General features: G+C 59.0%; 1 long non-coding RNA gene across 1 annotated transcript in view; it reads right to left on the reverse strand.

Moving 5' to 3' along the window:
* LOC132214495 (uncharacterized) overlaps window positions 1-22,036 on the reverse strand; it is a 385,317-nt gene that overhangs the window by 360,295 nt on the left and 2,986 nt on the right. The window lies entirely within an intron of this gene.

Genomic DNA, 22,036 nt, shown 5'->3' on the forward strand with positions numbered 1-22,036 from the left:
ATGTTTGTCTGAGTCTGAGGAACCAGCCAGACGTGGCCTCCAGTTCCGGGTCCTTCCTGAAGCCGTGAAACCGTGGTGTGCTTCCTAACCTCCCTGTGCCTCGGTTTCCCCCGGTGAGAGGGCCGGTCGGGCGTTCCCCGCAGGGCGGCATGAGGTCCGGACGTGAGCTCCTGGTCGGAGCTCGGTGAGTGCGGGCCCCGCCGCCTCCACCGCACTCCGGCTCTCCCACCGCCTTCCCAGGCAGTTTCCAGCGTGCAGGCCTTTGGAAGGTTTGCCTCCGCGTCGCTCAGCGCGTCCGGGAGTGCAGTGCCCAGACCCCAGCTCGGTCCCGGGGCCTTTGCGCCTCATTCCTGGGCTCCGAGGTCGTTGTCCAGCCTCGGGCCCTCCGGAGGCTCCACAGGCGGCAGCGCACCTGGTCCGAGGGTGACACCTGCTCTCCGTCCTCCGCCTCAGAGGAGCCCCGGCCGCCAGCTCAGCGCCGTGATCTGGACGCGGCGTGTGGAGAAGCCAGAACCCACGCCGTCCCCTGGAGAATGGGAACCAAGCAGAGGCTGCGTGGGTGCGTGGATGAGGCAGGGATGGAGGAGGCGCCGGAGGGCAGGGCCGGGCGGGAATCCACCCACCAGAGGGGCAGCCGCTCCAGAGCCGCAGGGAGGCCGGGACCTGCCCCAGCAAATCCTCTGGGTCAGTCCTGGTTCCAGAGGCCGTGTCCCCTTCTCAGACCACGTCCCCCCACACACTCTCATGCACACACTCATACAGTCACACACACACACACACACACACACACTCACACAGTCACACGCGTGCACACGCACTCACACACTCACACACACAGTCACACTCACACACACGCACTCACACACTCACACAGTCACACGCGTGCACACGCACTCACACACTCACACACACACACACTCACACACACAGACACACATACGCACTCACATACTCACACAGTCACACACACACACACACTCACACTCACAGTCACACAATACTCACACACACTCACGCACATACACATGCACTCGCATTCACACAGACACACTCACGCACACACACACACTCACACGCACAGTCACACACTCTCACACACACACGCACACATACACACACACTCACACACACGCATAGTCACACAGTCACACACACACAGTCACACACACACACTCACACACACATTCACACACTCACAGTCACACAATACTCACACTCACACACACGCACATACACATGCACTCGCATTCACACACAGACACACTCATGCACACATATACACTCACATGCACAGTCACACAGACACACACACACTCACACACACATACACTCACACACACACAATCACACACACACACGTACAGTAACACACACACACACACACATGCTCAGGCTTCCGTGTGGAACCCATGGTCCAGGAGATTCAGGTCTGGCCTCAGGGTGGGCCCCGTCCGCTCTCCAGCGAGGCCCCAGGTCAGCCCAGCTCACCAAGGAGCTGGTCTCCGGCCTCGGACGCTCCCTGCCCGGCTGCTGGGTCCCCGTCCCCAGGACCCGCTCCGTCACGCGTCTCCTCTCCGGAGGACAAGGACCAGCCGGCCTTTGGAGCCCGGTGCGCTGTGCGCCCTCCAGTGGCGTCTGTCACACAAGAATTAGGGCCCGGCCCTGCCTTCAGGGAGCGTCTGTGGAGAGAAGAGAGAACAGCTCATCACGAAGGGTCATCAGTGCCGGGGAGCCTGGCCCCTCGTGCCCCGTGGCCTGGCTCCTTGTTTCCTTGAGAAACGCAGGCGCAGGGGCTGGACGGGGACCCGCGGACGGGGCAGGCGGGGGAGACCCCTGGGACCTTTGGCAAACAGTCCCCCCGACTGACTCTCTCCAGGGCAGCTGACGGGGCTGATCCCGTACAAACCCACAGGCACATCCGTGTCTCGCAGCCGGTTTCACCGAGAATCTTTCAATCCAGCCGCTGACGTTTATTAAGTCTTGGGCCTTAACACAACCCCAGGCCCAGGGCAGTGCCAGCCGCTCCCCTACAGCTCAGCTGACGAGAAGCTAAAGTGAATCAGGAAAAGAAGGAAGGACGTTGCCGTCGGGCATATCGGCTGGAGGAGCGGCTCACGTGAACTGCCCTCCGACCTCCTCACCCTCCGGCTGTGCGACCGTCACCGTCTCCATCTGGTGCGGACGTGGACGTGCGGCTGAGAGGACAGGTGACCCCTCAAGGTTGTCGGCCAGGAAACGGCAGGGCTGGGCCCCGAGTCTACAGCCTGCGCTTCCCCCCATTCCCAGTGGAAGGCGCCCCCAGCAGCTGGTCCCACGGGCCACACGGACTGAAGGGACCCTCCCCCCCCCCCACAGAGGCCACTTGCTCCCTGTGGTTCTGGTCTGAGTGCTGGACTGAGGCGTGTCCGTGTGGCCTGTGATGGGCTGCATGGCGTCCCCCTCCAACTCCTCACCCTCAGCGCCCGATTGTTCAGCCGCATCCTAAGGTGAGGCCCTGAAGGAGGTGATTACGCTAAAACCAGGTATTTGAGGGGGGCCCTGGTCCAAGGACTGGTGTCCCTGTGAGAAGAGGACGTCTGGACACAGGCAGGGACTCGGAAATGAGAGCAGACAGAGGAGAGCGCGTGTGTGGACACGGGCAGGGCGGCCGTCCCCCCCAGGCAGCCGGCCTCAGAGAAGCCAGCCCTGCAGACGCCTGGATCGCAGACCCGGCCTCCAGGCCTGGGAGGAAATGCAGCTCCCCTGGCCACGCCCCAGCCCGCCCGCTGCTATGGCAGCACCAGCACCGAACACGCCACCCTAACCGCCAGCTGAAGACCAGGCTCGCCGAACCAGGCACAAACGGCTAAGGAAAGCGGACACAGCCCAGTGCTGGCCAGGACGCGGAGCCGCGGGACTCCTCATGCGGCCAGTTTCTTAAGTTAAATACTCGCGTGTGACCCGCCCTCACGTGTTCTGCTCCTCGGTCTTCACCCACAGTAAGTGCCACTCGTCCACACTCCATCCAGGACAAAGTGGGAGCAGCCTCATTGGTCATCGCCCCAAACTGGAAACAACCCACAGTTACAGTCCTTCTGGTGAAAACCCCACGGTCCGTCCAGACGGACAACGCGGCTCCTGGTCCCTGGAGAGAAGTGGAGTCTATGCCAAAGGGAGCCCCAGGCCCGGGCGCAGCTCCCAGCCCCTGGGGATCCCGCCCGGCCTGCCAGGTGCTATTTCCAGGAGGTGCCCTCCCCTCCGTGGGGCCCTGGGGCACGTGGTTTCAGCCAGATCCGTCCAGCTCCGAGCCTGAGGCCTGTGAGCCCCGAACTGCCTGGGTCTCTCTGCTCCGGGAGGGGCAGGGCGCAGTGTGTCCTGGGCCTTCTGGCCGCTCAGCCCATTACTGCAGGGGCCTGGCAGGGGTCCCGGAGCCCACACATGTGCTTCCTGGGCTCCTGTGTCCTGCTGAGGTGCCCCAGGGAGTGCTGGGTGGGACGTGCCACCACGGGCCTGGCCCGCGAGACGGCCGAGGATGGAGAAAGACGGCCGAGGATGGAGCGAGATGGTTGAGGATCGAGTGCCCGGCTGGGTTTATTCGCTCCCTCTGCCCCCCCCCCCCCGGGCAGGGGTGCGGGTCCGAACGCCATCCCCCTGAAGGACAGATCTGAAATGCTTTGTGATTCACGCCCATCGCCACGGCTTTTGCCACATGAGCCCCACCAGTGCTGCTGGTCCATCTGTAATGCAGGCTGTTATCTTAGTCTCGACTGGTTCTCAGAACCCACAGGCTCCGTGTGTTTTTAATGGAGAGTCTCCATGACAATGAACACGACAGCCCTGGCTGGTGCGGCTCAGTGGGTAGAGTGTCAACCTGTGGACTGAAGGGTTCGATTCCCGGCCGGGGCACAGCCCGGGTTGCAGACTCCATCCCCAGTGGGGGGCGTGCAGGAGGCGGCCGATCCATGGTTCTCTCTCACCGTTGATGTTTCTCTCGCTCTCCCTTCCTCTCTGAAATCAATAAAAATATATTTTAAAAAATAAACAAACACAATGGATGCCCGGCAGCAACGAGAAAGAACCATCTCGGTCACGGACGGGGGTGGGGGGGGGGGAGCAGGCGGGAGGGGTGAACGTCCCAAATGCTGAGTGAAAGCAGCTGGGACCAGTTTGTGGGGCTGATGTGAAAACAGCAGGTCGGATGGATGGTGTGAGATGTGGTCACCCTTGCGGGGGGCCAGGGGGGCACAGCGACTGGAAAGGGGCAGCAGAGGGGCTTCCGGGAGCCCAGGAAACCCCGTTTTTCTGAATCAGAATCAACAGTTCTGTCTCGACCTGGCTGTGGTTTCCCAGGCGCTTTGCTGTGTGTGGGGGGGGTAGGGATGGGGGGCGGGGGTGATCACTCACCCCTTTAGCTCCCCGTGTGGAGCTGAGCGTGATTGTTAGAGAAGGAAAAGCAAATAGAACCCCAGACCCCGCCCCCCCAGGGGGCTCTTCACATCCCAGGAGGAGCCGGGGGAGGGGCCGCTCCCTCCCGCAGAAGGGGCTGCAGCAGGTGCGTCCGGCCGGCCCCTCCCCCGGGAGAGGAGGACGGGAGCAAAGACTCTCACGGGGGCTCCAGGGCCGCCCAGCACTTGGGGAAGCACTGAGGGAGGCCTGTTCCCAGCTCCAGGTAAATGATTAAAGTGAGATAAGGGCTGAGTGTGGGAAGGGGAGGCGGTGGGCAGGTGGGGGGGCGGGGGAGGGGGGCCAGCAGGGGTCAGAGCCGAGGGGGGGCTGGGGAGAGCCCGGGGGGGGGGGGACAGGCATGCAGCTGCCTGTGGAGCCTTACCTGTGCAGGGGCCGCCCCCCGCCGCCCTCCCCCCCGGCCGCTGGATGGCTCGGTGCTCCCTCGCGTGGTCGCGGGTCTGGCCTGGGAGGTGAGCCCACAGGCCCGCACCTCTCGGGGCAGAGCCTGTGGAAGGAACCAGCTCCCCAGTCTGGCGCCGTCTGGGTGCCCCCATCTCCCCAGGTTCTGGGGTTTTGCACAGAGGACTATCCGCCCCCCTCCCCCACCCTCAGCTTCAGCAAAAGCCTCACCTGCAAGGATGGGCCAAGGCCCAACCCCAGGCCCCAGGGAGCCCTGACACCGACCGGACCCCCCACCCCAGGCTGAGCCGGAGCCCCCCCCCCCCCCCACACACACCCTCCGTGCTGAGCGTTAATGATTAAGCCCCGGTTCTCCATTAACCCGCCCGCCTCTGTCTCAGGGGCAGGCGGCCTCCTGCAGGGAACAAAGCCGATGGAGCCCCGTCCTCCCCACCCAGGGCCCTGGTCCCTTTAAAGTCGGGGTCGGGACCCAGGGTGGGTCCTGCTGAAACACAAGCGCGAGGCAGGGGCTGGCAGGCGGCAGGGCTGGAGGTGGGACCCAGGACCCAGGACCGGACCTGGGCAGCCATCATCTCAGGGCAGGAGAGGACTGGAGACCCGTGTCCTTGCTCGGGGTCACCTTGACGGCTGTAAATACCAGCCACAGGCAGAGTGCTGGGTCCATGGCCATGGCCACACGGAATGAAAACTGAATGAGAGGGAGGTGGGCAGGGTGGGTCAATCCCGAATTCTGCGCCCACACCACTCACAGGTGGGGTGGGGTCGCTCAGGGACCAGCAGCCTCCACATCACCTGCGAGGTGTTAGCGCTGGACTCTCAGGTGCAGGGGATCCGAGCTTAACTGGCTTCCCCAGCAACCAGTGTGCACATTGCAGTTGAGGAGCCTGGTCACGTGCCCAGCGGCTCTGGTAACAATGTAACAACCCCCAGTAACAATGTAACAATCCCCGGTAACAGTGTAACCACCCCCAGTAATAACAGTGTAACAACCCCCCGGTAACAATGTAACAACCCCCAGTAACAATGTAACAACCCCCAGTATCAATGTAACAACCCCCAGTAACAATGTAACAACCCCCAGTATCAATGTAACAACCCCCAGTATCAATGTAACAACCCCCGGTAACAATGTAACAACCCCCGGTAACAGTGTAACAATCCCCAGTAACAATGTAACAACCCCCAGTATCAATGTAACAACCCCCAGTAACAATGTAACAACCCCCAGTATCAATGTAACAACCCCCGGTAACAATGTAGCAATCCCCAGTAACAATGTAACAATCCCTGGTAACAATGTAACAACCCCCAGTAACAATGTAACAACCCCCAGTAACAATGTAACAACCCCCCAGTAACAATGTAACAACCCCCGGTAACAGTGTGACAACCCCCAGTAACAAGGTAACAGTGTAACAACCCCCTGGTAACAATGTAACAACCCCCAGTAACAATGTAACAACCCCCCAGTAACAATGTAACAACCCCCGGTAACAGTGTGACAACCCCCAGTAACAAGGTAACAGTGTAACAACCCCCTGGTAACAATGTAACAACCCCCAGTAACAATGTAACAACCACCCAGCATCAATGTAACAACCCCCTGGTAACAGTGTAACAAACCCCCAGTAACAGTGTAACAACCCCCGGTAACATGTGTCCAGTGGCATCATGAGCCGCACCCTTGTTCTGAGCACCTCAGGTCATTGTCCTTTTTAATCTTTGCAACATGCCAGGTAGATGCGTCCTTTTGCAGATGAGGAGGCTGAGGTGGGGCGGGGGGCTTAGAAGAGGTCACACCTGCAGGGATTCGCAGCCCAGGTGCGGACAGTCTCACCCATAAGCCCCCGCACAGAAACCCCTCCTCGATTAGCTCGTGTGTGTGTCCACGGAGTGGGGACTGGCCTTTGGAGTAACGCAGAGCCTGGGGGTTCGGGGTGCACCCCATTGAGGTGGAGCGCGTGCTTGGCCACAGAAAGACACGCTCCTCGTGCCCCACCTCTGCCGGCTGAGCTAGGCCTGGGGCACGTCTCCTCCCCACACCCCGGCTTTGAGGACGAAATGCCCGTGCTGAGGTAAGCACCCCCACAGCACACCCCCCCTCCCAGGGCCCTCTGTGGCTCCCTGAGAGGGTCAGGTTGGGGCTCCGCCACCACATAAATCTGTGTTTATCTGCTGCAAAGCAAGCTATTTAGGTTTCTGATTTACAGTCCTTGGTTTTCATAAAAGTCAGTCATTCCCAGTAAAGAATGTGGGTTAGATTTATAGGATCTGCGCTCTCTTTCAAGCCCAGGCTGGCCTGTGACTCACCCTCCATGATGTTGTTGCTCTAGTCCGGAGATATTCACGTGCAGAGAGAAAGGCTCAGATCTCGGCCCTAAAAAATGAGGCTTTCGGGGGGAACTAATTATAATGGCGTCGACGGTGCTGCGCTCGTAAACCTGCCGTCGGCCGGCCCCCGCGAGCCTGCTTCGCGGGGGTTTTATTCCCCCATAAAACGGGCTCTGGTTTGCAGCTTGGCACCGCGGGCCTGCGCATGTGCTCCCCCGCCCAGCGGTTTGGAGTCAACGGCCGGCCGGTGGGCAGGCGGGAGGTTCTGCGCGAGGAAAGTAGATCCCGGAATGGTCGCGTTCGGCGACCTTCGTAAACCTGGCCACTGAGCCGGCCGCCCTGGCTGCGTGGAGCCGCCTGGCATTTTTGCTTTTATTGGCGTTTCTGTTCTGCTCGTGTGAAACGGGGTCGAGGCTGACACCCCGGGAAGTGGCTTTGATGTCGCCTTGGGAATAGTTCGTGTCCTTTCCCCCCTCCTGCCACAGCCCACCACCTCGTGCCAACCCGCCCCGCCCCGCCCCCAGCGCGGGCAGCACATCTCAGCAGCGCGACAGGGGAGCTGCTCCCCGTGACGGAAGACGGTTAAATGGGGGGACGGGCAGCAGCCGGTCCAAGTTTCTCCAGAGCAAAGCCACAGCGAGGGGCCCAGCGCTGGGGGGGTGGCGGGGGGAGGCCACAAGGACTGGGCGGGCGGCCAGTTCAAATAGAGCCGGTTGGGAGGGGAGGTTTGGCAGCCGGGGGAGAAGTGGAGAAGGAAGGACTTAAACGGACGGCAGAGCGAGGAGCTGGAATGGAAGGGAGTCCTCCTCCTCCGCGTGACGACGAGGCATGGCCGTGGCCGCAGGCTTTGGCTGGAGCCTTAGCTCCGTCCCTGCGAGGCCACGTGGGGAGCGTGCGGTGGAGCAAGCGGCGAGGTCTTTGCTCTCGGTCCCGGTCAGGGGAGCGTCGCTGTGGCTGCGGGGGCCCCGGGACACGGGGAGGATGTGACTTGTCCGTGACTGTTTCCTGGGCTATTGCCGAGCCAGGGAGCCGACCAGCCGAGCCTCAGGATGAGGGAGCAGAGCACACAGAGCCCTTCACACAGATGCCCTGTGGGTCCTGCTCATGTCTCCTGCAGCTGAGACAGAATCCTGTGGGCTCCCCCCTCCATCCCCCATCTCCTCCTCCATCTCCCCTCCATCTCCCCTCCACCTCCCCTCCATCTCCCCCTAATCTCCCCCTCCATCTCACCTCCATCTCTCCTCCATCTCCCCCTCCATCTCCCCTCCATCTCCCCCTCCATCTCCCCTCCATCTCCCCCATCTCTCCCCCTCCATCTCCCCCCTCCACCTCCCCCTCCATCTCCCCCTCCATCTCCCCCTCCACCTCCCCCCATCTCCCCCCATCTCCCCCTCCACCTCCCCCCATCTCCCCCTCCATCTCCCCCCATCTCTCCCCCTCCATCTCCCCCATCTCTCCCCCTCCATCTCCCCCATCTCTCCCCCTCCATCTCCCCTCCATCTCCCCTCCATCTCCCCTCCATCTCCCCCCATCTCCCCTCCATCTCCCCCCATCTCACCCCCTCCATCTCTCCCCCTCCATCTCCCCCCTCCACCTCCCCCTCCATCTCCCCTCCATCTTCCCTCCATCTCTCCTCCATCTTCCCCTCCATCTCCCCTCGATCTCCCCCATCTCTCCCCCTCCATCTCCCCCCTCCACCTCCCCCTCCATCTCCCCCTCCATCTCCCCCTCCACCTCCCCCCATCTCCCCCCATCTCCCCCTCCACCTCCCCCCATCTCCCCCTCCATCTCCCCCCATCTCTCCCCCTCCATCTCCCCCATCTCTCCCCCTCCATCTCCCCTCCATCTCCCCTCCATCTCCCCTCCATCTCCCCCCATCTCCCCTCCATCTCCCCCCATCTCACCCCCTCCATCTCTCCCCCTCCATCTCCCCCCTCCACCTCCCCCTCCATCTCCCCTCCATCTTCCCTCCATCTCTCCTCCATCTTCCCCTCCATCTCCCCTCCATCTCCCCCATCTCTCCCCCTCCATCTCCCCCCTCTACCTCCCCCCATCTCCCCTCCATCTCCCCTCCATCTCCCCTCCATCTTCCCCTCCATCTCCCCTCCATCTCCCCTCCATCTCCCCTCCATCTCCGCTCCATCTCCCCCCATCTCCCCTCCATCTCCCCCATCTCTCCCCCTCCATCTCCCCCCTCCATCTCCCCCCATCTCTCCCCCTCCATCTCCCCCCCATCTCCCCCTCCATCTCCCCCTCCATCTCCCCCATCTCCCCCCTCCATCTCCCCCCTCCATCTCCCCCTCCATCTCCCCTCCCGTGTGCAGGGTCTCAGTGCGGCAGGTCTCTCAGGCTCAGAAATGTGCCCCAAGTTCAATGGCACGAAGTCGTACGCAGCCCACGCGGTGCGGCCGTAGAAGCAGATGAGGCCGGCGCATCAGAGATCTGGGAAGGCTTCCTGGGGAGGTGTTTCTGTGGCTCCTGAAGGTTCGATGGTAGCCAGACGTGTAGAGTGAAGTGCTGACAGGCTCCACCGTGAATGAGCCTGAGAACACGTGCTGAGGGCGAGAGCCGGGGCCAGGGGCCATCGGTTGTCCGTCCCATCGACACGAACGATCCAGAATCGGCAAATTCACGGCCAGGGAGGAGGCTGCTGCGGGGTCAGTGGGAGCGGCTGCTCCTGGGTGCAGGGTTTCTCTTTGGGGTGACTTAGCGGTGACTGCAGTCCTGTGCGTCCACTAGAACCACTGGACTGTCTGTACAGAGCACGTGGGCGAGTTCCACGGCGCGTTTCTGTCGCGACGAAGCTGCTAGCAGAGCACAGAACCGGCCCCGCTCGCCCCGCAGCGACGGCGGGTCCCAGCTTCGCTGGAGGAAGGGTGGCTGGGAGCTCGCTACCCCGCAGCCTCTCCGGCCGTCCCCGAAGTCCCAGTCCACGTGGTGAGACCAGGGGGCCTCTGAGCCCGACAGGCCTGGGTGCGTCGCGAGCAGGTGGCCCGGGGCCCCACCTGGGGACCACGCCGTGTGCACAGTAGGGCTTCTGCAGCCAAGCCCCACGGGCCCGTCAGTGAGGTGAGGACGGGACACTCCAGGGGCCCATTTTCCTATCGAGGGCGACTTGTTTCCAGAGGTTGGGCAGCAGGAAAGGACGGAGAGAGAGAGAGGGGCGGGCCCAGCTGCTGTGGCTCGGTGGATAGAGCGCCGGCCTGTGGACTGAACGGTTCCGGGTTCGATTCCAGTCAAGGACACCTGCCCGGGTTGCAGGCTCGATCCCCAGTGGGGGGCGTGCAGGAGGCAGCCAGTCAGTGGTTCTCTCTCATCGTTGGTGTTTCTCTCCCTCTCCCTCTCTGACATCAATAAAAATGTATTGAGAGAGAGAGAGAGAGAGAGAGAGAGAGAGAGAGAGAGAGAGAGAGGCGGGGGGCGGGGGGGATGCCCAGCAGGGATCCAGGGTGGAGGCGGGTCAGACCCTCCACGGGCGGGCGCAGCCCGAGAGCAGGAAGGTCAGAGGTTGAGGAAACGGCGAGAGGAGGAGCAAATACACCCTGAGCTCCGCCCCCCCCCCCGGGGGCCCTGGATGACCCTTTGCCTCAAGTGGGGTCCTTGGAGGAGGTTCCGGTGACGGGGTGACGTGGGCTCTCGGGCTCCGTCTGAAGAGCCTGGGAAGGGTCACTCCAGTCTCCTCGCAGGTGCGCCCTTCAGCGTCGGGAGGCGGAGCCCGGGACCGGCTGCTGCTCCGTGTCTGCTCGGCTGTTTTTCTCTGAAGGGCACAGGCGGAGCCTGTGAGGGCCGAGTGGGCCCCGGCTGGGGGTCTCAGAGCGGTGGGCGGGCAGAGGGCTCCCCGAGGGGCCTCGCGGCTGCAGGGCGTCAGGGGGCGCGGAGCCGGCTGCAGCCCCGGTTACACACGGACGGGCCGGGGCCCTGAGCTTTTCAACCAGAAACTGGAGGCCTTGCCAACAGCCTCTGAGCTCCGGGGGGCGGCCGGCCCGGGCCCTTCTCTGCCGCAGGTTCTGTGTGGGTGACGCCAGCGCCTCCGGGAGGTGGAGACGGGCAGAGAAGAGAACGTGGAGACGGGAGGACGCTGGGGCTCTTCAGAGCCGGGCCCTCTGCCCCGTGGACACTGCTCGGCCCAGCGCGAGGCCAGGCCTGCTCTCCCCTGACTCGGTGGCAGCCCCTGTCTGTGGGGAGGGTCGGGCCTCAGGGAGCCCAGCGCCTCTGGAGACCATGCCGACCCCCCGGGGGACAGGGGTCAGAGCAGAGAGGGGTCGCTTCCCTCTTCTTCCTTATCTCCCCGGATGGCGCTGGGCTCACGGGCGCCCCCTCCTGCCTCCCAGCTGGGCTCTTCCCCCACCTCCGGCCGGTCCGGGGAGCAGGGAGGGTGGAGCCAGGACCCAGGGACAGTCCCGTCCTGAGCACCAGGCCACGAGGACGAGAGGTCAGCTCAGCCCTTTCCTCTGAGGCCCCCCGGGTGCGGCCTGTACACGCCCACAGCCCGTGCTGGGCCCTGGCTGTGCTCAGAGGGAGCTGTTCCCCACATGGCTCTGCCCAGGGCCACCTGCCCTCCTCTCGGGGCCCCCCTTCCCCCTCCCCCATCCCCCTCCCCCCTCTCCCCTCCCCCCTCTCCCCTCCCCCCTCTCCCCTCCCCCCTGCCCCTAGTGCATGGGCTTCTGTAACCCCCAGTGTCTTTGACGCCGGGCCCCTGCCAGAGGCGCTGGAGACACACCTGCGGCCTGAAGCCTCCGGACCTGGGCGGGGCGGCAGGTGCGAGCTCACCGCTCCACATTCCTGGGCGCCTCCCCTTGGGGCCGGCGGGCGGGCTCAGGCAGGCAGGCCCCGCGGGTCCAGGATGCGCCCACCCAGCGGCCTCCCTCTCCTCGCGGGGCCTCCCCGGCTCGTGCTGGGCCTCCGGGGCCTGGCCGTGCTCGGAGGGACCGAGGATCCGTGTGAGTGAGCCAGGAGGCTCCTGCTCTCCACTCCTGGCTCCCGGGACTCGGGAGCCGGCGGGAGGCAGACAGCGCGGGAGGGGGCTCGTGAAGCTGTGAGCCCCCAGAGCCCGGCCCGTGGGATGATGCTCGGATCTCGGGGTGCCTCGGGTGCAGGGGGGCTGGGAGGAAGGGGGCGCGGAGGATGGAGACGATCGGACTTGAGGGCGGATTTTCATGGAGCTGACATTCCCGCCGGTCTTGGAAACCGGGGTTCCCTGGGAAGGGCCGTAAACTGCACCCAATTCTGCCTCCTCCTCCCCGTGGCCTGAGGAGCTGCACTCGGGCAGCCCCAGGGCCCTGATGTGCTTTATGTGCGTCGGGGGCCCCTGTGGGGTGTGATGGGGGTGGGGTCACACGTGACCTGACGGTTAAACCTGGTTTGTCAAATGGGTAAACTGAGGGCGGGAAGGAGTTAATGACCAAATTCCAGGTCACGGAGGCCCCTGTGGCCCCTGGGCCCTCTGCCCTCGGATCCGCAGGAAAGGCTGGGGAGCGGAGTGTTTGCTGGGCCTCGTGCGGCTAGGCCGCCGGGAAGGGTGCCCTGCACTGGGTGGGTGCCCCGCACAGGGTGGGTGCCCCGCACAGGGTGGGTGCCCCGCACAGGGTGGGTGCCCCGCACTGGGTGGGTGCCCTGCACAGGGTGGGCGCCGAGCGGGTTCCCGTGATCCCGGGGGGCGGCCGGGTTTGCCGACGTGGGAGAGATCAGGCTGGGGACGCAGCCGGCTGCCAAGGATGAATTCTGAGCAGAAACTCTCACCCCGATGGGCCTCCGTCTGCTCAGCTCATCCCTGACGGTCCCAGGCCACAGCGGGTTCTGGTCGGGGCCCAGCACAGCCTCCCCGCTCTGCCCCTCACACACACACGCCCGCCCGCCCTCCCCAGACCGTCCCGCATAACTGAGCAGAGAGCTCCTCGTGGCTCAGCCTTTGAAGAAAACCAGATAAAGCTGGGCCCAGCCCAGGCCAGGCAGGGGCTATTTCTTTTAAAAACAAAGAAGGAGACAGAATTCCTGCCCGAATCCGCGCCCCCGTCCCGTGGCCAAGCCCCAGGAATCCCGCCCTGGCTGCCGGGCTCCGGCCTCAGCACTTTCTGCGCCCGGGGACCTGGGCCAGAGGCTCCCCCAGGCTCTGCCCCCGAGTGGCAGCTGGCGGGGGGGGGGGTGGGGGGGTGGGGGGGGGCCGTGCAGAGCCTCCAGTCCTCGCGCTGCAGCATGAGGCTGGGGGATCTTGAAGCCACTTCTATTTTTATTGCAAATTATAAAACACACACAACTATCGCCTCCTAGAACGTTAGGAGTTAAGGAACTTAGCTCGGTGCTGGGCATGGAGGCAGTGGCCCCAGGATGGTCATTTCATAAATTACACATTTCTGGTGACAAAAGCGGCTCCCGCTGTAAACAGTTAGAAAACCCTGAGAGGGTCCAGGAATGCAGCCAGCCACCGGCACTCCGATCCTGGGCGCGGGTACACGTCCTTCCAGGTTTTCCACCTCGAAACGCAGTCCATCGGTCATAGACGGGCTCTGCCTGTGTCACACGCCACAGATGACGGGCCTGCGGGCCGTGACCGTGGTGTGGGCGTGGCCCCGTGTTCGCCGGCGTGAGTGCCTCCCTGTTAACGACACTGTTTTCCATTCCTTTCCATAGGCGTCGTGCTCCTTCCCGCCGTGCAGTCTGGGCGCCTGGCACACGCACCCCCTGGCCGGGTGGTTTTCTCTGGCTGATCCTCAGAAGCTGGACTCTCAGGAGAACCAAGGTGGTGGCATAGGTAATGCCGTGCTCACCGCCTCCCACAAGCACATCACAGTTACAACTGAAATACAGAACAGCTATTGCCCTGGCTGGTGTTGCTCAGTGGACAGAGCATCGGCCTGTGGACTGAAGAATCCCGGGTTCAGTTCCGATCAGGGGCACAGGCCTGGGTTGGGGGCTCCATCCCCAGCGGGGCGCGTGCAGGAGGCAGCCGATCCATGATCCTCTCGCCTCGATGTTTCTATCTCTCCCTCTCCCTTCCTCTCTGAAATCAATAACAATATATTTTTTTAAACAAAGCTATTTCTAAATAAATAAAATAAAACAAAATAAAATAAAATGCAGGCTAAGTATCATTCAGAACCACCTGAAAGCTGGCTGGCTGGAAGCCCTACAGCTAGGGAAGGAAAGAAGACAGCGCGTGGAGACTGGGGGGCGGGGGGGGGGCGCGGGGTGCAGAACGGGCTGGTCCAACACCCACATGTGGCGTTTTCTTAATCAGGAGGGAGATTGCCTCTCTGTGGTGTTCCCACGAGAGAAACGGGTCCAGGCCCCATGCCAGACCCCCTGCCCGGGGTTCCAGAGCTGCGACGGGCAGGCCTGCTGGCGGCTGAGGGTCCGGCCGAGGCACCGGTGCCACCGGGGGCCATGGAGTGGGAGCCACTTGTGGAGCAAACCCTTGTTCCCACCAGCTTGTCTGTCCCCTGGGGTCCCACCAAGAAGGGTGTGAGGAGAGGTGCACAGACGATGGGCTCTGGAAAGAGGAGCCCTCACACGACAAGAACGTAGTTTTGTCTATCCCAGCGCCTCCCGTCCAAACACATCAGCATTCAGTGAGGAGGTTTTGAACACAAGGGTCAAGTCCCCTTGTGGCTGGGCAACTCCAAGGCCAACCCGAGCCTCAGTGGAACGAGGGACGGCTTACATTAGATCTTGATGATCAGCCACACAGCTATGTACTCCGTCCTGCTCTTGCGCCTGGTACACTGTGATGGCTGCAAATGAAAGGCGAGTGCCTAGCCAGTGTGGATCAGTGGTTGAGTGTTGACCTAGGAAACAGGAGGCCAGGGTTCGAGTCCCTGTCAGGGCACCTGCCCAGGTAAGGGCCCAATCCCCAGTGTGGGGTGTGCAGGAGGCAGCCGATCCATGATTCTCTTTCATCATTGTTTCTCTCTCTCCCTTCCTCTGTGAAATCAGCAAAGTATATATATTTATTTAAAACGACAGACTTGTGATAAAAGATAACACTCTTGTGATATTTAACCCTGAGAAAACCATCCAAGCAGGCGCCTCTAAAGGCCACACATTTAGTTATGAGAGGCGGCTGAGAAGGCGGCGGCATCGAGTTTTGGAGACGAATTCAGGTCAAACCCTAACCATGACCCTGACATTGAACCGAGACTTAGGCCTAGGCCTAAACCGAGCCCTACCCTACACCCCAAATCTAAACTTGGCCCTAGCCCTAATAATAACCATACCCTAGACCAAAACGTAACCCTAACCTCAAAAACTAACCATAACTCCTAAACCTAACACTAAACTGAACTGCTACTGCTAACCCTAACCCTAACCCTAACCCTAACCCTAACCTCAAAAACTAACCATAACTCCTAAACCTAACACTAAACCGAACTGCTACTCCTAACCCTAACCCTAACCCTAACCCTAACCCTAACCCTAACCCTAACCCTAACCTCAAAAACTAACCGTAACTCCTAAACCTAACACTAAACCGAACTGCTAATCCTAACCCTAACCCTAACCCTAACCCTAACCCTAACTCTAAACCCCAACAATAACCCTAACCCTAACCCTAACCCTAACCCTAACCCTAACCCTAACCCTAGCCCTAGCCCTAACCCTAGCCGTAACCCTAACCCTAACCCTGTCCATATCCCTAACCCTAACCCTAACCCTAACCCTAACCCTAACCCTAACCCTGTCCATATCCCTAACCCTAGCCCTAGCCCTAGCCCTAGCCCTAACCCTAACCCTAACCCTAGCCCTAACCCTAACCCTAGCCCTAACCCTAACACTAACCCTAGCCCTAACACTAACCCTAGCCCTAGCCCTAACCCTAACCCTAGCCCTAACCCTAACCCTAACCCTAACCCTAACCCTAACCCTAGCCCTAGCCCTAACCCTAACCCTAGCCCTAACCCTAAACCTAACCCTAGCCCTAACCCTAACCCTAGCCCTAGCCCTAACCCTAACCCTAACCCTAACCCTAACCCTAGCCCTAGCCCTAACCCTAACCCTAGCCCTAACCCTAACCCTAACCCTAGCCCTAACCCTAACCCTAGCCCTAGCCCTAGCCCTAACCCTAGCCCTAACCCTAACCCTAACCCTAACCCTAACCCTAACCCTAACCCTAGCCCTAGCCCTAGCCCTAACCCTAACCCTAGCCCTAACCCTAACCCTAACCCTAACCCTAACCCTAACCCTAACCCTAACCCTAACCCATCCAAGCAGGCCCCTCTAAAGGTTGGACATTTAGTTCTGAGAGGCGGCTGAGAAGGCGGCGGCATCGAGTTTTGGAGACGAATTCAGGTCAAACCCTAACCATGACCCTGACATTGAACCGACACTTGGGCCTAGGCCTAAACTGAGCCATACCCTACACCCCAAATCTAAACTTGGCCCTAGCCCTAATAATAACCATACCCTAGACCAAAACGTAACCCTAACCTCAAAAACTAACCGTAACTCCTAAACCTAACACTAAACCGAACTGCTACTCCTAATCCTAACCCTAACCCTAACCCTAACCCTAACCCTAACCCTAACCCTAACTCTAAACCCCAACAATAACCCTAACGCCTAACCCTAACCCTAACCCTAACCCTAGCCCTAATCCTAACCCTAGCCCTAATCCTAACCCTAACCCTAGCCCTAATCCTAACCCTAACCCTAGCCCTAGCCCTAACCCTAACCCTAACCCTAACCCTAACCCTAACCCTAACCCTAGCCCTAACCCTAACCCTAACCCTAACCCTAACCCATCCAAGCAGGCCCCTCTAAAGGTTGGACATTTAGTTCTGAGAGGTGGCTGAGAAGGCGGCGGCATCGAGTTTTGGAGACGAATTCAGGTCAAACCCTAACCATGACCCTGACATTGAACCGACACTTGGGCCTAGGCCTAAACTGAGCCCTACCCTACACCCCAAATCTAAACTTGGCCCTAGCCCTAATAATAACCATACCCTAGACCAAAACGTAACCCTAACCTCAAAAACTAACCGTAGAGGAGACCTGAGAACCAAGATGGCAGCATAGGTTAACGCCGGAGTTTGCTGCTTTGAACAACTACTTCAAAAGTGAAACCAAAAAACGGAAGGGACATCACCCAGAACCACAGGAACGCTGGCTGAGTGGAAGTCCTACAACTAGGAGGAAAGAGAAACGCATACGGACACTCAGAGGAGGCGCAGTGCTGAAGTCAAATTCTGAGGTGCGGAGTGTGTGGAGCGGGCTGGCTGTGGAGGGCGCAGTTGTTGTTTTCAATCGGGAGGGAGTCGCAGACTCTGAGCACCAGATCCGGGCGAGTCTTTAGGGACCCAGACTCAAACGGGAGAAGCGGGACTGTCTGGCTTCGGTCAGAGCGAGTGCAGCTTTCTCTCCGAAGTTTGCAGCGGTCGGTGGGACTCAGAGAGGCAGAGCCCCTGGGGACAGGACTGAGAGCCGCAATAACTGCTCTCTCCGGCCCACCCTGTTGATCCTGTGCGACCCGCCCCGCCCAAGCCCTGCACAGAGGCATTTGCCGGATAGCCTCAGGCAAAGGCTAGATTAGCACCTCCCTAGAGGACAGAAGTTCTCTCACTGCTGACACAGCTGATTCTCATAGCCACTTGGCCTGGAGGTCAAACCCTCCCTGGAATTAGCTACAACAATCAAGATTTAACTATAAGACTGCGAACAAAGACCACTAGGGGGTGCACCAAGGAAGCATAACAAAATGCGGAGACAAAGAAACAGGACAAAATTGTCAATGGAAGAAATACAGTTCAGAACCACACTTTTAAGGTCTCTCAAGAACTGTTTAGAAGCTGCCGATAAACTTAATGAGATCTACACAAAAAACTAACCATAACTCCTAAACCTAACACTAAACCGAACTGCTACTCCTAACCCTAACCCTAACCCTAACCCTAACCCTAACTCTAAACCCCAACAATAACCCTAACCCCTAACCCTAACCCTAATCCTAACCCTAACACTAACCCTAGCCCTAGCACTAACCCTAGCCGTAACCCTAACTCCAACCCTATTCATATCCCTAACCCTAACGCTAACCCTAACCCTAGCCCTAGCCCTAACCCTAACCCTAACCCTAGCCCTAGCCCTAACCCTAACCCTAACGCTAGCCCTAAACCTAGCCCTAACCCTAACCCTAACCCTAACCCTAACCCTAACCCTAGCCCTAGCCCTAACCCTAACCCTAACCCTAACCCTAGCCCTAACCCTAACCCATCCAAGCAGGCCCCTCTAAAGGTTGGACATTTAGTTCTGAGAGGTGGCTGAGAAGGCGGCGGCATCGAGTTTTGGAGACGAATTCAGGTCAAACCCTAACCATGACCCTGACATTGAACCGACACTTGGGCCTAGGCCTAAACTGAGCCCTACCCTACACCCCAAATCTAAACTTGGCCCTAGCCCTAATAATAACCATACCCTAGACCAAAACGTAACCCTAACCTCAAAAACTAACCGTAGAGGAGACCTGAGAACCAAGATGGCAGCATAGGTTAACGCCGGAGTTTGCTGCTTTGAACAACTACTTCAAAAGTGAAACCAAAAAACGGAAGGGACATCACCCAGAACCACAGGAACGCTGGCTGAGTGGAAGTCCTACAACTAGGAGGAAAGAGAAACGCATACGGACACTCAGAGGAGGCGCAGTGCTGAAGTCAAATTCTGAGGTGCGGAGTGTGTGGAGCGGGCTGGCTGTGGAGGGCGCAGTTGTTGTTTTCAATCGGGAGGGAGTCGCAGACTCTGAGCACCAGATCCGGGCGAGTCTTTAGGGACCCAGACTCAAACGGGAGAAGCGGGACTGTCTGGCTTCGGTCAGAGCGAGTGCAGCTTTCTCTCCGAAGTTTGCAGCGGTCGGTGGGACTCAGAGAGGCAGAGCCCCTGGGGACAGGACTGAGAGCCGCAATAACTGCTCTCTCCGGCCCACCCTGTTGATCCTGTGCGACCCGCCCCGCCCAAGCCCTGCACAGAGGCATTTGCCGGATAGCCTCAGGCAAAGGCTAGATTAGCACCTCCCTAGAGGACAGAAGTTCTCTCACTGCTGACACAGCTGATTCTCATAGCCACTTGGCCTGGAGGTCAAACCCTCCCTGGAATTAGCTACAACAATCAAGATTTAACTATAAGACTGCGAACAAAGACCACTAGGGGGTGCACCAAGGAAGCATAACAAAATGCGGAGACAAAGAAACAGGACAAAATTGTCAATGGAAGAAATACAGTTCAGAACCACACTTTTAAGGTCTCTCAAGAACTGTTTAGAAGCTGCCGATAAACTTAATGAGATCTACACGAAAAACTAACCATAACTCCTAAACCTAACACTAAACCGAACTGCTACTCCTAACCCTAACCCTAACCCTAACCCTAACCCTAACTCTAAACCCCAACAATAACCCTAACCCCTAACCCTAACCCTAATCCTAACCCTAACACTAACCCTAGCCCTAGCACTAACCCTAGCCGTAACCCTAACTCCAACCCTATTCATATCCCTAACCCTAACGCTAACCCTAACCCTAGCCCTAGCCCTAACCCTAACCCTAACCCTAGCCCTAGCCCTAACCCTAACCCTAACGCTAGCCCTAAACCTAGCCCTAACCCTAACCCTAACCCTAACCCTAACCCTAACCCTAGCCCTAGCCCTAACCCTAACCCTAACCCTAACCCTAGCCCTAGCCCTAGCCCTAACCCTAACCCTAGCCCTAACCCTAACCCTAACCCTAACCCTAACCCTAGCCCTAACCCTAACCCTAACCCTAACCCTAGCCCTAGCCCTAGCCCTAACCCTAACCCTAGCCCTAGCCCTAACCCTAACCCTAACCCTAGCCCTAACCCTAACCCTAACCCTAACCCTAACCCTAACCCTAACCCTGTCCATATCCCTAACCCTAGCCCTAACCCTAACCCTAACCCTAGCCCTAACCCTAACCCTAACCCTAACCCTAACCCTAACCCTAGCCCTAGCCCTAACCCTAACCCTAGCCCTAGCCCTAGCCCTAGCCCTAACCCTAACCCTAGCCCTAACCCTAACCCTAACCCTAACCCTAACCCTAACCCTAACCCTAGCCCTAACCCTAACCCTAACCCTAACCCTAGCCCTAGCCCTAGCCCTAACCCTAACCCTAGCCCTAACCCTAACCCTAACCCTAACCCTAGCCCTAGCCCTAGCCCTAACCCTAACCCTAGCCCTAACCCTAACCCTAACCCTAACCCTAGCCCAGGATAAGGTCTGAGTGACAGGTGACTCCATCTTAACCCTAAACCTAACTACTAACTCTAACCCTAACCATAACCATTGTCACATGTTTTTCTGGAACTTGTGTCCAGGGAGTGAGCCGCCTTGTTTGTGGGGTTGGCTTTCAGCACCTCCTGTGTCACCTCAGGAATCGAGGGTGTGCTCAGCGGGGGAAGGCAGCCAGGCCCGGGAATGTCTGCCAAAGGAGCGGATGGGAGCGCGTCACCTCACGCCATGAAAATGGTCCTGGCGCCGGCCCGCCCCTGCCACAGGGTTGGGGTGCAGAGGGCTGTGGGCAAGCGAGACCGTCCTCGAGACCCTGCCTCCCTGACTAGCGGGCAAACCTGCCCTGGGGGTCTGAGTGCAGAGCAAACACAGACAAGGTGTGGGGGCCTCTTCCTGAGATTGTGGGGGTTCCAGGGAGAACGGCCCCCACCAGCTCCCAGGAAGTCTCCCTACTGGCCTCCAATGGGTCTGTGTCCAGGAGTCAGACGGAGATGCTCAAGTTACTGTCAACAAGGTGTTTTCTGTCCTAAACTGATCTGTTTTCTTACGGGGAAAATACATTAAAGGGGAAAATAGAGATGACACGCCATGCCCAGCATTCCTACAGAAAGCTTTAGGGCATACACGCTATGCACAGGTTTCCTATCCAATCTTCCACGTCGCATAACATCCTGGTCACTTCCCCGTAGCCTTAAATCCTAATAATAATAATATAATGGCTGAGTAATGGTCTGTCTGGCGGATGGTAACAGCTCTAAGTCCTGGACACACAGGCCAGCTCTCAAATGTGGAGGTCACTCCGCACGCGGGAAGCCTCTGCAATCCGCCTCCGCGGTCTGACTGGGGAGCCCTCGCAGAACCAGGAAAACACCCCGAACGCCACGCTGCTCCATTAACCATGTCTTACAGTTACATTTTGGTTCGAGTTACATTTTTTAATTCATAAATTTGAATATGACTTAATGTTTATTGAGTATTTGTACTTCATCTGCTTATCTTCGTTGCCCGTGACTATTGTTAATTATTTCCTCACTGTTTTGCATTAGCCTTTCACACAAAAGTAAGGCTTAACTCCCTGATATTTTCCACCAACGCCTTCCGATGTGCTGAGAGGCGGTTTTCGCGTTTCTGTGGTCAGCCCCAATAATCGTTTATTTATTAGCCTATCTTTAAGCATTTATAGCTACAAAGCCCTCTTGCTTTTGTTATTTTTGCATAACTGTTAACTGCATGTGGAACTTATTTGGTCTATGGGGAGAGCTGGGGATTACCTTTAATTTTTTCCACATGGTTGGTCCTAACATCATTTACTGACTAATCTCATTTTCTTCACGGCCTTCACCAGGGACGAGTATTAACTCCACTCGGGTCTGTGGTGAGGGCGTGGGTATAGCTGTCACCTGTTGATGGTTTCATTTGGTGACTGACATTTTTTCTTTTTCCCCCCTCAACGATAGAATGCTTTTAATATACTTCTTTCTCAGGTGTTCTGGGCTGGATCAACTACCAGGATTTCCTTAGAAGGAGCACCCATGCTACGCACGGCTCGTCTGAGCACAGCTCGTGGTGAACTGAGCAGCCGCCCCGTCTCTCACATTCAGAGTCAGGTTTACAGCGGTTCCCTGGGAAAATGCA

Source organism: Myotis daubentonii, chromosome 13, assembly GCF_963259705.1.
Source record: "Myotis daubentonii chromosome 13, mMyoDau2.1, whole genome shotgun sequence".
Lineage (NCBI taxonomy): Eukaryota > Metazoa > Chordata > Mammalia > Chiroptera > Vespertilionidae > Myotis > Myotis daubentonii.